Below are 4,533 nucleotides of genomic sequence, written 5' to 3' on the forward strand. Positions count from 1 at the left end.
TGACCCTTGTAAAAGGTCGGCCTATGATCCTTCGAAGCATTCGACCCAAACACAACCACCGGTGCTATCGGCGCCAAGGAACTCACAACGGAAAGGACATGACATCATTGCACGTTTGGTGTGGTGTGGTCATCCTAGATCCGAATCTTTATCTTAATGACTCTCGGAAACGGATATCTTGGCTCTTACATCAATGAAGAACATAGCGAAATGCAATACTTGGTGTGAATTAAAGAATCCCGTGAACCATCCAGTCTTTGAACGCAAGTTGCACCCTAGGCCATCAGGCTAAGGGCTCGCCTGCCTGGGCGTCACGCGTCTTGTTGCCCCACCTCCTTTTCCACTTATGGTGGTGGTGCAAAGCTAAGATTGGCCCCTCACGTCTCTGTTCGAGGTGCGGTCGGCCCTCAGTCAAGGGCCTTTTGTGTGGCAAGCGTCACGATGAGTGGTGGTTCAAGCCACTTTGCCATTGTTCGGACATCATGTGCGTGTTCTGCTCCCATTGGGCTCTGGTGACCCTGATTGCCATACGATGGCATTTCGACTATGAACCCAAGTCAGGAAGGGCTACCCGCCAAGTTTAAGCATATCAATAAGTGGAGGACAAGAAACTTACGAGGATTCCCTTAGTATTGGCAAGCAAACTGGGAAGAGCCCAGCTTGAGAATCGGGCAGCTTGCCGTTCAAATTGTAGTATGTAGAAGCATCCTCAGTGGTGGATTAGGCCCAAGTCCCCTGGAAGGGGGCGCTGGAGAGGGTGAGAGCCCCGTCGTGTCCAGACCCTATCGCACCACGAGGTGGGTTGTTTGGGAATGCAGCCCCAATTGGGTGGTAAATTCCGTCCAAGCCTAAATATGGGCGAGAGACCGATAGCGAACAAGTACCGCAAGGGAAAGATGAAAAGGACTTTGAAAAGAGAGTCAAAGAGTGCTTGAAATTGTTGGAGGGAAGTGGATGGGGGCCGACAATGCGTCTCGATCGGATGCAAAACTGTTAATAGTCGATCCGTCGCTCGACTCAGGGTAGGGACCGATGTGGATTGTGGTGGTGTCCCAAGCCCAAGTTGTCGTGTTATACCTGAGGAGATGTCGTCACCGCGATCATGGTAGGCAGCGTGCACCTCGATCGCGTTCCTATTGGCAACTGCATGCTTTGAGCATTGACGTGTTGGGCTCCCCATTCGACTCGTCTTGAAACACAGACCAAGGAGTCTGACATGTGTGCGAGTCAACGGGTGAGTAAAACTCGTAAGGCATTTGTAAGGAAGCTCACTGGTGGGATCCCCTTGTGGATTGCACCACCGACTGACCTTGATCTTCTATGAAGGGTTCAAGTGAGAGCGTACCTGTCGGGACCTGATAGATGGTGAACTATACCTGAGCGGGGCAAAGCAAGAGGAAACTCCGATGGGGGCCCGCAGCGATGCGAACGTGTAAATTGTTTATCTAACTTGGGAATAGGGGCGAAAGACTAATCGAACCATCTAGTAGTTGGTTCCCTCCGAAGTTTCCCTCAGGATAGCTAGAGCCCGCGGGTGAGTTCTATCGGGTAAAGCCAATGATTAGAGGCATCAGGGGTGCAACGTCCTTAACCTATTCTCAAACTTTAAATAGGCAGGACAGCATGACTACTTCGTTGAGCCACACCATGGAATCAAGAGCTTCAAGTGGGCCATTTTTGGTAAGCAGAATTGGTGATGCGGGATGAACCGAAAGTCAGGTTACGGTGTCGAATTGCACGCTAACCTAGAACCCACAAAGGGTGTTGGTCGATTAAGACAATAGGATGGTGGTCATGGAAGTCGAAATCCGCTAAGGAGTGTGTAACAACTCACCTACCGAATCAACTAGCCTCGAAAATGGATGGCGCTAAAGCGCGCAATCTATACCCGGCCATTAGGGCAATTGCCAGGCCCTGATGAGTAGGAGGCATGGTAGTCATCGTAAAACCTGGGGCATGAGCCCGGGCGGAGCAGTTGTCTGTGCAGATCTTGGTGGTAGTAGCAAATATTCAAATGAGAACTTTAAAGGCCGAAGAGGTGGAAGGTTCCATATGAACGGCACTTGCACATGGGTTAGTTGATCCAAAGGGACAGGGGAAGCCCGTCAGAGAGCGTGTATACACACATGCTCCGAAAGGGAATCGGGTTAAAATTCCTGAACCGGGACGTGGTGGTTGACGGCAATGTTAGGAAGTCCAGAGACGTCGGCGGGGGCCTCGGGAAGAGTTATCTTTTCTATTTAACAGTCTGCCCACCCTGGAAATGGCTCAGCTGGAGGTAGGGTCCAGCGGCTGGAAGAGCACCACACGTCTCGTGGTGTCTAGTGCACCCCCAGTGGCCCTGGAAAATCCAGAGGACCAAGTGCCGACCACGCCTGGTCGTACTCATTACCGATTCAGGTCTCCAAGTTGAATAGCTTCTGGTCGATGGAACAATGTAGGCAAGGGCAGTCGGCAAAATGGAACCACAACCTCGGGAAAAGGATTGGCTCTGAGGGTTGGGTATGGGAGTCCCAGTCTAGAACCCATCGATTGTCAGCGGACTGCTCAAGCTACTTTCGTGGAAAGAGCGGAACACCACGTGTCAATCAGGGGATGGACTGGGAACGACCCCCTTGGGGGCCTTCCCCGGGCGTCGAATAGTCGACTCAGAACTTATACGGACAAGGGGAATCCGACTATTTAATTAAAACAAAGCATTGCGGTTGTCACACCCCGTTCACATAGAACCGGGCTAGTGACCGGGTTAACACCGGTTAACCCAAACTTTCCAGGATCATCTGATACAGTATCCAACCACAGCATACACACAACTAAGAAAGTGTTCATCAGTTTAGCGGAAGACTTAATTTACCTGTAAATATTCCCATTATACTTGATACCCAAATTGTAATACATAGTTTAGTACATGTGGGCCCGCAGGCATGATATTTACACAAAAAGAATACAATTTACATATCAAGTACACAAAAGGGATCATCAAAAATCAAAGAGTACAGCCCAGCTCGGTATCAAAGGGATCATCAAAATCAAAGAGTACAACTCAGCTCGGTATCAAAGGGATCATCAAAATCAAAGAGTACAGCTCAACTCGGTATCAAAGAGATCATCAAAATCACAGAGTACAGCTCAGCTCGGTATCAAAGGGATCATCAAAATCAGAGTCAAGCTCAGCTCGGTATCAAAACTGCGATCCCACAGCACAGCCCTTGCACGGGCAATCTGTGTCATGCTTTAATTCCTCGGGGACCCACCAATCCTCTTCAAGGAATTCAACTGTGGGGCCTGACCCTTGCTCTTCAGGTTGATGACCTGCAAAATCCTCTAAAAGGGGTGTACATGTGGGATGAGCTCACTAGCTCAGTAAGTGAAAAGAAGGACCACACAGCGGTCCACACAAAAAAACACAACCATATGCACAATATGCTATGCAATTCATTTTTAATCACTTCCACTTAAACAACATTACTAAGTCTTTGGTTTAGTGCTACTACAACCACAGTGCGCGTATACCCCAGGTACGAGCCGCGAACTCCATCCCACGATATGCCCATAGGGCTGTCGAAGAAGGCCCACCGTGAGTACTCGGAAAAGTAAAACATGCCGACCACCAGCTCTCAACATAAAAGTAAATGACAGAAAATAAAGGTGCTGACTACAGCAATTTAAAAGCAGTACGATTCGCCTTCTTGAATATACCACCGGGGTTGCCGACTGTCCTAATGACCAGCCAGGGATATGTCTAACCGCCACAGTGACCCCACAACCGCGACCACTGCTTCCCCCCAAATGGTAACCCAACACCTCAACCCCTGTTGGGAAGGGTCGTAGCACGGGAAGATGATAATCCTACACCGCATGCTCCTATATGACATAGTACGATTGCATAGTACCTCCGCGTCCCATTCCACGAGCCACCAATGCACTCGTTTCTAAGCCAACTACGGTATCTAGTCTATTAATGCATTATGCACAATGATGTCAACATTCATCACATAAGCACATCACCATTTGACATTGAGAAAATAAACACAACACGCATGGCATAAAAATATGAGGATGACTAAGCTACATAGCATTTGTATGATGACATGGCTAGTCTAGATACAATTAAATGAATGCCAAACAAGCCTTGAAACAAGGTCAAACATCCTCTCCCCACTTACCTGTAGTGTACAAAGATTCACGTTTGGTACTGGTGAGATCCGGTGCGAGAAGCGTAAGTTTTGGTCAACCTATCATAAGTGACTGGGGTTAGTATTTCACCACTTTGGGGTCAAAACTAACAAGATTTGATGACAAAATCATGTTTAGAATCCTAAAAGAAGGTCGTACGTCCGTTTTGGGTCCATTCGGACGTAAAAATCACGTTGGGAGCCTCTCGGGTGGGTCGGACAGCCCACCTGTCATGACCCACTAATCATGACCGGCAGGTAGGTCAACCCATCGGTCCTGACCCACCGGTCATGACCGACGGCAAACCTGCCCATCGGTCAGCCCACCGGTAGGGCCCATCGACGGGCAGGTTGGCCC

The 4,533-nt window shown here is 49.1% G+C and overlaps 1 non-coding gene across 1 annotated transcript; it reads left to right on the top strand.

The window, feature by feature from the left end:
- The first annotated feature begins 158 nt into the window (after window positions 1-158).
- Window positions 159-314, top strand: LOC122064398. The gene has a single exon (XR_006135682.1). It is a non-coding gene; the product is annotated as a 5.8S ribosomal RNA (ribosomal RNA).
- The last annotated feature ends 4,219 nt before the right edge of the window (window positions 315-4,533 follow it).

Source organism: Macadamia integrifolia, unplaced genomic scaffold, assembly GCF_013358625.1.
Source record: "Macadamia integrifolia cultivar HAES 741 unplaced genomic scaffold, SCU_Mint_v3 scaffold164, whole genome shotgun sequence".
In the NCBI taxonomy this organism is placed as follows: Eukaryota; Viridiplantae; Streptophyta; class Magnoliopsida; order Proteales; family Proteaceae; genus Macadamia; species Macadamia integrifolia.